Source organism: Pituophis catenifer, unplaced genomic scaffold (assembly GCF_029215685.1).
Source record: "Pituophis catenifer annectens isolate HBS135680 unplaced genomic scaffold, rPitCat1.0.hap2 SCAF_1, whole genome shotgun sequence".
In the NCBI taxonomy this organism is placed as follows: Eukaryota; Metazoa; Chordata; class Lepidosauria; order Squamata; family Colubridae; genus Pituophis; species Pituophis catenifer.
This window is the reverse complement of record NW_027256881.1, coordinates 256574859-256587739: the sequence shown is the minus strand read 5'-3', so window position 1 is coordinate 256587739 and position 12881 is coordinate 256574859. Positions and strand designations below refer to the sequence as shown.

Here is a 12881-nt window from a genome sequence, read left to right as displayed (position 1 = left end):
CCCCCATGCCCCGCTGAGGCGCGCAATCATCCGAGGCTTTTTTTTAATTTTTAAAAGCATTTTTTCTACAACTTTTTCAGTCGAAAAAATGCTTTTAAAAGTAAAAAAAAAAAAGCCTCTGATGACCGTGCGGCTCAGCTGGGATCGTCAGAGGCTTTTAAAAGCATTTTTTCTACAATCTCTTCAGAAGAGGTTGTAGAAAAAATGCTTTTAAAAGGCTCGTACGATCCCAGCTGAATTGCCTGATTGACAGAGGCTTTTAAAAGCATTTTTTTAAACAACCTCTTCGGCCGAAGAGCTTGTAGAAAAAATGTTTTTAAAAGAAAAAAAAGCCTCTGCCGATCAGGCAACTCAGCTGGGATCGTCAGAGGCTTTTAAAAGCATTTTTTTTCAACCTCTTCAGCTGAAGAGGTTATAGAAAAAATGGTTTTAAAAGCATTTTTTTTCAACCTCTTCAGCTGAAGAGGTTATAGAAAAAATGGTTTTAAAAGTTAAAAAAAAAAAGTTGGCCACGCCCACGCAGTCACAATACCTCACCACCACCAAGCCATGCCCACAGAACCAGTAGTAACAAATTTTACATTTCACCACTGGTTGAATCAATCAATCAACGAATTAATCTAATACTCAATTGTCTATTGGCAAATTGGGGCAGGCGGCATATTACTTCTTAGAGATGATCTGCGCATCAAAGGTCTCAGGTTCAGTTCTGAGAATATCTCAGGCAACCGCTGTAGATAACGTTAGAGTAGACAACACTGGGCTATTGGGATAACCCTTGAGTTTATGCACTTCCTCTTTTGCCTTGTTCAGTGTTATGACCAGGAGGAGGCAAAAAATTATATCCTTCCATTAAACCAACCTTGGTGACCTTAAGACCTATGGACAACATACTGGCTGGGGAACTCTGGGAGTTGAAGTCCAGAAGTTGCCAAGGCTGGACACTCCTGGTTTAAAATGAGACAAATTGTGTTTGGTTTTATGTCTTAACAGAAGGAGAAACTCTGGCCAAAGACCCAGTTGCATCCTTATGAAGATTAACTAAAAGGCCCTCCCTCTTCCTGAAGCTCCCCTCTTAAAGCCCCATCCCATTCTCTATTCACAGGAAAGTATGGCACAATTTAGCCAGGTGGGTTTACGTCTCTGTAATGGCAATAAGGAAGACAATTGTTATTTTGAGGAGTATAGTCACATATTTTGCTTTCTCCTTCATATTAAGAAAAGGATAGAAGTTTAGAGCTCATTCTGAACTAGCCTGCTTGTTTTTCTCTTTCTGATGAACAAAGGAGAAGGATGGGTAGAAACTTCATGTAGCTTCAAAGCAGTGGTGGAATTCAATTTTTTTTACTACCAGTTCTGTGGGCGTGACTTGGTGAGCATGGCAGGGGAAGGATACTGCAAAATCTCCATTCCCACCCCATTCCAGGGTGGTATTTGCCAGCTCTCCAAACTATTCAAAATTTCTGCTACCGGTTCTCCAGAACCTGTCAGAACCTGCTTCAAAGCTTTTCCTCACTATGAAAGTCTCTGATTTTTGATTCCCATCCTAGAGCCCTGTGCCAGCCGGTCAATGTCAGGTCTTGTAGTACTCTGACCATAGCAGGGCCATGAAATCATGGTGCCAGATGGGTGGGGTGGGTCAAACCCATTGGTGTGAGATGACTCCTCAGATAGGCTGGACCCTTATGGAGCTGAAAGGCATTCCTGGAAATCACCTGATGCTTTGCTTTGCATCACGCAAACATACAACTTTTTTCATTACATACAACTTTTTTCATTACCAGGGTATGAAGGGTATGGACCCTGAAATACCCAAGGAAAATATCCATAGAAAGGTAATTCCCTGGATACTTTGTGGGAACTAGGGGTGGGAGACTTATTCCCAGAAAAATATGCATAGGATCATAGTTTAATAGCACCATCCTAACTAATACATGAACTGGCTGCAGGGAAATTATAATGAGGTATAAGTTATTTTTTAAAGCAGATATCCCATTTAGTCAGCAAAAAATACTTTTCTTCAGCTAGGCAATGTTGACCTCAAAAATTTGCTTACAAAAGGATTTTTTTTAAGGGAAATACCCTTCTAGCCAAGATATACCAGGAAAGGAACAGAACAAGGAAAAACTGCAATGTACCACATACCAAATTCCTGATCAGGGCAGTTCTTGCAGTTCTGTGGGCCATCCTAATTAATTTCCAACATGTTGAATCATGGAAATTCTCAGGTTATCTCCTTCATTCCCCTGTGGAACAACTGGGATAAAGTTATCAACTCAGCTGGCTGACTCTTGGTGAATGTTGCCATTCATGTTTAATTTATTTTTTTTATCTTTATTTGTTAACCCACTTTTATTTTTTTTATAAATAACACAAACATACCTCCTTCCTCCTCCCATTTTCCCGACAACAACCCTGTGAGGTGAGTTGGGCTGAGAGAGAGGGATTGGCTCCCAAAAGCTTAGACAGTAATTATAAGAGCAATAAATAAACCCCACTGAAACAGATATTCTAAAGATTTCAGCAGCTGAGATTTTTAAGACCAGATGGAAATGGACAGATCTATAGTGTAATAGAAAACTGGCAACTTCTCTTATACATTTATCTAAGTCAGTATAACTAATACATGATAGTGAAATATGCTCCCTTTAAGTGAATAGACATATGTTGGGTTTTTCCCATGTAATCTGATTAATGTCACAGAAGTAGGTTATTAGATTTTAGATACTCCAGACAGCTCTTCCCAGTCAAAATACATATTTTCCTTTTTTATTTTTTCCAATGGAATGTTGGAAGAAAAAATATGGAAATGGGCCCTGGGGAATAAAATATAGAAGAAAAACAGAGGAAGGCAAGCATGCTAAAAATGAAGAATAATGCCATTTGGATTCCTGCCCATAATTTACATCCACAGTTTTTCTAATAATTTCTGTGCTTTTAAGGCTGAAACTACTTGCAGCTAAACTACTTAGGAAAAAGAATAATTTCACTAAAATCAGTCAGGTGATTTCGGAATAATCATGGTTCAGGTGATTAGATAACCTTTGGATTAAGCCTACTGAGTTTTACTTCCAATTAAACACAAAATTGTAAAGCACAGTTATTTGAAAATATATTTATGTGTGACTTATGCTGAAATATGAATGGGTTGCAACACGATGCAAGCAAGAGAAATGCCTGAGAAACATTAATGGTTATTGTTGGGGGATAATTCAGCAACATACAGAATGCCCCTAAAAAAAAGGAAAGTCTATTCACTTCAGTTTTTCCTCTCACTTTTCTATAGTGAAAAAAAATCACAGCAATTTTCAGACTACTGTGAAGATCTTACATTTGTTACAAGTAGTCCTTGACTTAGACCATTTGTTCAGTGACTGTTCAAAGTTACAATGGTGCTGAAAAATGTGACTTACGATCAGTCTTTGCCCAATTGTGAACGCATGATTGCCATCAGCAACTTCCCCAGCAGACTTCTGACAAACAGAGTCAATGGGAGAAGCTGGGTTTATTTAACGACCATGGTAAAAAAAGTCACAACTCACTTAATGACCACATCACTTAGGGAAAGATGTTCTGGTCCCAATTGTGGTCGCAAGTTAAGAACAACCTGTAATGTTAGATGGAGCCAATGGGAATTGTAGCCTGTCATCCCTAGACATTATGGGATGGGGGAACAGCAAGTAAGCTGAATAAGGTTTTTATTTAGATTTTTAAAAAAATCTTGCCTTTATTATTTTTATAAATAATTCAAGGCCGCAAACATACCTAATACAGGTAGTCCTCAACTTAGGACCCAAAATTTAGCCCAAAATTTATGTTAAGTGAGAAATTTGTTAAGCGAGCTTTGCCCCATTTTACCACCATTCTTGCCACAGTTGTTAAGTGAATCACTGCAGCTATTAAATTGCTATCACGGTTGTTAAGTGAATCTGGCTTCCCCATTGACTTTGCTTGTCAGAAGGCTGCAAAAGGTGATCACCTGATCCTGGGACACTGCAACCGTCATAAATGTGAGTCGGTTGTCAAGCATCCAAATATAAATCATGTGACTATGGGGAATGTTGCAATGGTTATAAGTGTGAAAAATGGTCATAAGTCACTTCTTTCGGTGCCATTGTAACTTCAAATGGTCACTAAGTGAACTGCTTTAAGTTGAGGACTACCTGAATTCCTTCCTCCCACTCCCATTTTCTCCACAGCAACAACCCTGTGATGGGCTGAGAGAGAGTGACTGGCCCGAAGTTATCCAGTAGTCTTTCATGCCAAAAGCAAGACTAGAACTAACAAGTCTCCTGGTTTCTAGACTGAGCCCTACATCAACCTGGCCCTAGTTCTATCCTAAGAGTCTAATACGATATTCTTCCTTCCTTTTCCTCTTATATAACCCTTTTTAAAAAAATACTCTATTGATCCTTCCATTCCCCACTATCCAGTCAGAGCCGGAGAAGCTTCTTGGATGAGAAAGCGAAACGTCTTCAAAGAAAAACCAGAAAATCCTGTCGCCGGGGGGTGGGGGGGGGAAGCACCTTTGGGACAACCATGACCTAGATCAGGGATCTCCAACCTTGGCAACTTTAAACCTGGAGGACTTCAACTCCCAGAATTCCCCAGGCAGCTTTGCCTGGCTGCCTGGGGAATTCTGGGAGTTGAAGTCCTCCAGGCTTAAAGTTGCCAAGGTTGGAGACCCCTGACCTGGATGACTAAGAATCTCCACAGATAGATGAGTCTTACACTTGGAAATGAGACTTTTTATTTCCAAGTATTCTAAAAGGTGCAGACTTTTTTTTTCCACCAGCGGGCGCTTCTTCCACCAGAGACACGCTCCTAAAAAGGGATCCTTCCCCCCCCCCGCCCCGTCTATGAAGATTCTATTTGAAATAATTTTTATTTTTCCATAACTTTTCCATAACTCTAGTACATAGTCAAACAGCCAGTGTCGTTTTTGTATCCATTGGATTAACACTTCATGTAATATATGCATTATATACATATTATTTATACATTTAATGTCAAATCCTCAACTTCTTTGTGTATATTACCTATGACCGAAACGATATCAAAGTTCGCATCAACTTCAGGTGGTTCGTAAACGACGGGCGCTTACTGGAAGGGAGGGGGACGGACGGAGGGAAACGAACTACTTGTGGGACATCCCACAGCCCCCTCCCCACCCCCGGGTACTGCAGGATCAATAATTTTCCTTCCTTTGCAAATAAAGTATCCCGGATCCGCCGTCCAGCGCGCGCGCGCCAAAGAAGAGCCCGATCCTTTCCCGCGCCGGCGTTAAAAGCCGCGTCGTTTCGACCCCCAGCTTCACACTCCCCTCCTGACTCGGCTTGGAATCACGTGGGAACAATAGCTGCCTGCCGGTCCTGTCTCCAGAGCCAATGGCCGCCGCGGCTTAAGCGGCGTGGGGAACTCCGCTTAAGAGATAGGCAGGAGTGGGAAAGGGGCGCTCGCGGAGAGGCGAAGAGTTGACCGTCCGATCACCCGACCTTTGCGCAGGGCAAAGCCAAGTTCTTCCGCCTGGAAAAGACGCCGGAGGAGGGCAAGGTGAGTCCACTTCGTACCTGTCGCCGTTGCAAAAAAAAAAAAAAAGGCTGGAAGAAGCGCGGGCAGCCCTTCCTTGACCCGGCGCACGAACAACTCTTGCCCAGGCGAGCGTTTCGCTCCCGTGCGCTGGCCGGCAAGTCCTTTTATTTTTTTTTTGCTACTTTTTCTCCACCGTCGTTCCGAAGTAGTTCCTTTGGCGCTCCGCTGTTTTCGGTGAATGGAAGTCGGTTCTCATTCTCGCTTTTTCTCTCTCTCTCTCTCTCTCTCTCATTAAAAGGTCGGGCCGCCGAAGGTAACTCTTTATGTGAGCGTCCCGTCCCCCGTTTGTTTGTTTTTTTGAGGGGTATATTTTTCCCAGCCTACCTTTTGCAAACTGGAGAAGAAAAATTTCGGAATTTCGGAATAGCATTCCGGAGCTGTGGTGTTCACGGTATTAAATTAGAAGCAAAAGCTGTGTGAAAACTCCCTTCACCTGTTAAGGATGGGAAGGGGGCGGGGGCTGCTGTCTGGTGAGCGTTTTGAATAACTTTTTTTTTTTGCCCGGACTTAAAGGCATGGTAAAGGTATATACAGTAGAGTGGAAATCCCACTGCTTTTAGTGAGATTTTTCTCCGCTGAAGAAATAGGATTGCAAATTCTGGGCATACTTATTGGGAAATAAGAGTCCGTTGATGCCAAGCAGGTATCCCGATCCTTAGTTGATTTATGTGTGTGTGTGTAGTTGGCCTTCTCTGCATATCTTGGTGGGTATCGCAGCTTAGTGGCTGAAATGAGAGGCATCAATTTTATTATTTATTGATGTGATCATTGGATGTAATACCATTGTGTTGTCCAGCCTCTTCCCATGACACTAAAAAAAGACTTCATTGATTGTGTGTTTTTTGTTGTTGTTGCAGCTGTTGTAACCCTAAAACACTTGAGCTATAAGCTTCCTGTATACCTGTATACTGTATAACAGTACCAAGGGATGCGGTGGCTCAGTGGCAAAGACACTGAGCTTGTCGATCAGAAAGGTCGGCAGTTCGGCGGTTCGAATCCCTAGTGCCGCGTAATGGAGTGAGCTTCCGTTACTGGTCCCAGTTTCTGCCAGCCTAGCAGTTTGAAACCACGTAAAAAATGCAATTAGAAAAATAGGGACCACCTTTGGTGGGAAGGTAACAGCGTTCCGTGCACCTTTGGTGTTTAGTCATGCCAGCCACATGACCACGGAGAAGTTTTCGGACAGTGCTGGCTCTTCGGCTTTGAAATGAAGATGAGCACCAACTCCCCCTAGCGTCGGGAACAACCAGCACATATATGTGAGGGGAACCTTTACCTTTATAGTAGTACCATAATTCTTTCTGGTTTTTCACATGGCCTGGATTCATTCAACGTAAAATTAAAATAATAAACTTAATAAATAATAACAATGAAATAAATAAGGAGTAGTTTGTAGGTTAGTGTCTTGCCCGAACACAGTCAGTTTGTTAATTCAAAATATGATTCAGTAAAGTAGGGGTTAGCAAGCTACAGGTAGTCCTCGACTTATGACCATAACTGAGCCAAGAAATTATGTTGCTAAGTGAGAAATTTGTTAACTGAGTTTTGCCCCATTTCACGGCTTTACTTGCCACATTTGTTAAGTGAATCACTGCAGTTCTTAAGTTAGTAACCAGGTTGTTAAGTGAATCTGGCTTCCCCATTGACTTTCCTTGTCAGAAGGTCGCAAAAGGTGATCACATGCCTTCTGGACACTGCAACCGTCATAAATGTGAGTCAGTTGTCAAACATCCGAATGTAAATCACGTGGCCATGGGGATGCTGCAAAGATCATAAATGTGAAAAATGGTCATAAGTCACTTTTTTCAGTTCTGTTGTAACTTTAAATGGTCAGTAAATGAAATGTAAATTGAGGTTACCTGTAATATGTACAGACACAGCTATTTTCAGACAGAAATTGTATATTGGTCAAAAAAACCCTAAATAACATGATCATGGTTTTTTTTAAAAAAGATGTTTTTTCACGTCTGGCATTTGGCTGGTGTTCTTTTGCTATCTTTCGATGACGGTTGTCAGCTTTTGGGGATAAAGGTCAGATGTTCAGTATAGTTCTGCAACCTTCTTTTTGAAAAAGTAAACTGAAACAACTTTGCCCGTGTTATTTTTTTTCCCCAGACGCAATATTTTGCATGGGACCTGAGTTTGTGGTATAAAATGCAAACGATAAAAGCACGCACAAGGTTACAAAATCATCCATTTATTTCTCATAATAACAACACTGGCCACTGGAGTATGGCAGTGGATCACATTAGGAATGCAGTTGATAGTGTACTTTATTCATTAATGTGTGACCACAGAGCAACCATTACATGTACCAAAAAAAAGTGTTTACTGTGCAGCAATGTCTTGGATACAAAACGTAGGTTCTATTTTATTTTCTTGCAATTGAGCACAGCCAAATCCTTGCCTTTGGAGCCAAACATTTTTTTAAGTGTTTGGTGATAGTAGTAGGGAATGGAGGGACATTCTAGGCATGTTCAGAGTCTTTCTGGATCGTTCTTTACATAAGATATTTGTATTTTTTCACTGAACAGATAAGGAAGAAGAAGAAGGTGGAATGGTTGTGCCTCTCTTCTGTTTCATTCTGTTGATGGTACCAATAAATTTGGTGGGCTTATAAATTCATGCATATATAACCCAGGCGTGTCTTCAGAGTATGGTTAAAAAAAATTAAGATGGTGGCCCCAACTGTGTGATCAAAGCTCTGCTGGTTTTTATATGCCTTCCCTGACTGGACCAGTTAATATGATCAAGGAAGTAGAAGAAACAAAACTCTCAAAATAATGCACACAATTATACAGTTAAACTGTATTGATTCATTTAAATGCATGGATCACTAAAGTGACTTTGCTTCTTTTCTCATACACATTTATTCAATGTGCACAAATGTTTTGCTGGTGGTGGTAGATAAGTTGCAATCTAATTCTGTGGTTTTAATGCATTTTTTTTTCTGTTTTCAGAATAAGTTCCCTCATTCTGTTCATTGAGATAAATATTTTTAAATTTTGCAGCTGGAATTCTGTTGGATGTTAGCTTAAATTTCATCTCCAGCTAAAATGATTGAAATCTTCTTCCAAATAAATAGCTGGAACTCAGGAATAATCATTAATTAATTAATTAAGGGGTGTGCATAAGAGCACCAGCGAGCCTACTGTCCCTGTCCTAATGTTCCCTTTAATTGTATTCATTTTATGTATTCAACTCATGCATTCATGCTTATTAAAATTAGTCAAGACTTCAGTCCACAACTTAACCCCAGTGAAATGTTGCTTAAGGTTTCAATTCTTCAGCATTTATACAGGAAAATTGCATTGTATGCTAGTAATAGGATTTCTATGGAGTCTTATTTATTTATTCATTCATTCATTCATTCATTCATTCATTCATTCATTCATTCATTTCTTCATTTATTTATTAATTAATTTCCCATCATTTCCAATGACTCTGGGAGGCTTACAGCATAAAGACATTAAAGCATTAAAAACATTAAAATCACAAACCCACTAAAATGGGTTATTTCATTTTGGTTTACGGTATTATGTGAATCCACCTGTTGTGATTTGTAAAACATGTTTGTTTGGAGGGGTGGTTGGTTTAGTTAGTTTTGATATGGTTAAATCATGGCTGAACCTGATTAGTGAGTCTATTAAAACTGTTACAGAATGTATAACTATAGACTATGTTAAATAATTCAGAACGGCCACATCACCAGAAACAGTACTTACAAGTTTATCACTTTAGGAGCTGTAAACTGAATTAGCTTCTGCTAGATTGGAATGGATTCATCAGCTGAATGCCATCTACTCGAGTTCTTGAATCTTTGATTAATATCCTAGGATATTGAAAGGGACTTGATATGTTTAGCCTGAAGAAAAGAAAGCTAAGGGGAGATAAGATAGCAGTCTTCCAATACAAGAAATGATGCCAAAGGGAAAAGGATGTGGATTTATTATCCAGAGCACCTGAGGATAGGACAAGAACCTGTAGATGCAAGCTTTTACAATGAGAGATATCCAAATTTAAAATGAGGAATTTCCTGACTGTGAGATCAATTAAGAAGTGGAGTAACCTGCCTCCAGTGGATATTCCATCACTGGAAGTTTTCAAGAAAAGATTGGATTGCCATTCAGGATTTTAGGAGGATTCCTGCACTGGGTAGAGGGCTAGATTAGAAGATGTCCAAGTTCACTTCCAGACCCAGAATTCAGCAATTTCTCCTTTGCTTGGGACTCATAAAGCAAAGTTATGAAACAGTTTTAATTCAACTAGATCTTGCTTCTCTTGAATGTTCTTGAGCTATCTATAAATTGAACAAATACCCAAATTTGTGGATGTTTTCATTACAAATAATTCTGCCTGAATTTAGTGGAGCGGTCACCAGACTAAAGATGACATGGTTCTCAAGAATAAATGGAATATATTTGAGACCCAGTTTGGTGTAGTGGTTAAGGTATCAAGTTAGAAACCAGGAAACTGAGTTCTAGTCTCTCCTTGGGCACAAAGCCAGCTGGGTGACCATGAGCCAGTCCCATTTTCTTAGCCCTAGGAAGCAGGCAATGGAAAATCACTTCTGAAAAACCTCACCAAAAAAACTGTAGGGTCTTTTCCAGGCTATCTCTAAGAATCCAGATGGAAGGGGGGGGGAATTTTTTTTTTTAATCTTTGTGGACTAGTTATTTTTTTGCAATTTTTTAAAGAGTTTAAGTGCCCTACATAATATTGGACCTAACAAACAACTTTTCTGTTCCACATAACATATTTAAAACTGACTCTGATAATTATGCCTAAAGTGTGACTAGCTTTTCAGGCAAATGCTAGAGGCATGAATTAAACTTGACAGGGAAGTCTGGCTTCTGCAGGATAAAAAAATATTTGAGAATCTCATTTTTGGGAAGCATTCTTCAAAGTTCATAAAGCTGATGTATTTCTAACATGTGTTTTCTATTTTAATTATTCTCTTACTCAATCCATGTTTACTTGAATCTAGACTTCTCAATGTTTGAGATTTGTTTTCAAATAAAATTGTGGTTTTCTAGCAATAGTAATGATTCTAATAGAGCTATTATGATATTCTACAGGTATATAGAAGGGTTATTTGGTGATTTTAGCAAACTATAATAAAGTCCAATAGAATAATGAAAGGAGTGGCCTTTTCTGTTTCTTCACTTATTCTGAATTGTTCAGATGTAACCAGCGGTGTTATATCTAGATATGATCACTGAACTCTGGCCATATGCATATTTCCATAAAGAAACATGCAGCTTTTATAATAAACTAGTTGCTTATTCGAAGTTAGAACTTATTAGAAGTTACTTAACGTTATTGGCTTTTATTGGCTTTAGGTCAGATAACTAATTGGTGGTTGTATCATGTCATGAATATAGAATCTATCATCTGACTCCTTATGTTGTGTTAATGAAATTACTTCCTACTTATACAAACAGGGTCTACCAGATAACCATTCAATTTTTCCTCCTAATATGCAAAGTTTTTATTAGGCACTTTGTTTATTTCCCCATTTTTTCAAATGAGACTTATATGTACCGTTATAAATCTGTGTTTTTTCCAAAGATAATTCTCTCTCTTATTCTTTCTTGGGATTTTGGGGGGCTATATCAATGTCTAGAATGAATTTATTATTCATAAGCAGAGTATTGAATAGAATTGGTAAGATTTTATATAGTAACATTTTTTTTTACTAATGTTTGTTTTTCTGTACTTGAGTCTAAAAATACAAGAAGCCAATTTGACCAGGTATCTAAATCCTGTTATTGTTACTATCCTTTAAATCTTAACACACTTGTTTTGAACTTTACTTCTGAAAAAAGAAAAAAAAATACCTCTGAAGATTGTCATTCCCCCCACCCCCCACCTTGAGTGGTAGTTCAGAAGGGTTTTGGCACAAATTTTCAGGTCAGATGCAGGTTATGGGTCAAACTTCCTGATCTTTAAGGGGAAGACTCAGTAAGAGGACAATTCCAAAAGATGTGTGTCTTTTCCACAGTGCTGGCCATTCAGACGTTTCAAACAGTTCAAAATGCAAGTTTGAGTCCAAGGGAACTAAAGTGTCAATCAAACTTTGGAATGAAGCAAAACATGAATGATTTGTGAACATTGCCTCTGGTTGCATATCTGTCCTTTTTATAACAAAACTGAATGAGAAGTTGGGTAATTGAAACATCAATCTGCTGTTCTCCAGACAAGCTCTTCAGTATCCTGCTAATTGATATTGTGGATTAGAATTTAATTATTATATTTCCAAAGAGACTGCCAGTGCATTATTCTAAGACAGTGGTCAGGAAGAGAGGCAAATACTACATCTGGAGTTCAGTGAAAAATGAGTTCTTTGTTTCATGGTGTAAAATTTCTTGGAACAATGACAGCTGTTCATATTTGCTATCTTGGTGGCACAAAAAGCTGCATCCTGCAGAGGGCATGAACTAAAATTGGAGTATTTGGGGATAACACCCCAAATATAAGGTTTACTATTATAAGGATCCTTGAAGTTACAAGTAATAAGATTTCAGTTTATGCAGAAAAACTGAATTGAAAATCAGCTATTCCTATTCTTCATCAAATAACTAGTTTCATCCAGCTAGTCAATGTTTTGACTTTATTCATTATTATTTGACATATTTGTAAAAAGACTGTTACACACATACATCCAGGTGGTGGACAACTTTAAATATACATTAGCATTTAAGCAATGTTAAAATGATAAAATTATAAACCTTGTAATATTATAACTAGTGTTTGAATGTAATAAAGTACAGGTAATCCTCAACTTACAACAGTTCATTTAGTGACTGTTCAAAGTTACAACACACTGAAAAAAGTGACGTGACCATTTTTCACACTTACAACCTTTGTAGCATCCCCATGATCATGTGATTAAAATTCAGATGTTTGGGCATCTGTTTCATAAGTTGAGGACTACCTGTAGTATGATGTAGCGATGTAGGTGTTGGACCAGCACGGAGAAGAGCCAGGTTCAAGTCCTCCCTAAGCCACAAGGCCAGTCATTCTTTCTCTGCCCCAGCATCCCACAGAGATGGTATTGAGAGCAGGCAGCACTACATATTAGACCTGAGATCCTGAACAAAAGGCAAGATATAACTCAAACTAATAAATGTCATGTGCCAAACGAAATATAACTGCTTTGATTGTGTGCTTTCCTTGCAAAATAAACAGGATAGATAGAGAACGGTCCTGCCAATGGACAATTTATGTTCCTTGCCTATGATGTAATGGAATACACCATCTGATAATATCCTTTCACAGCCAGATTC

General features: G+C 38.9%; 1 protein-coding gene across 1 annotated transcript in view; it reads left to right on the top strand.

Moving 5' to 3' along the window:
* Window positions 1–5469: 5469 nt before the first annotated feature.
* The window catches only part of PPFIBP2 (PPFIA binding protein 2), a 125606-nt gene continuing 118194 nt past the window's right edge, over window positions 5470–12881 (top strand). Inside the window, exon 1 of the mRNA XM_070934362.1 lies at window positions 5470–5553. The gene's annotated coding sequence lies outside the window, so the exon portion shown is untranslated. The remainder of the gene's footprint in view (window positions 5554–12881) is intronic.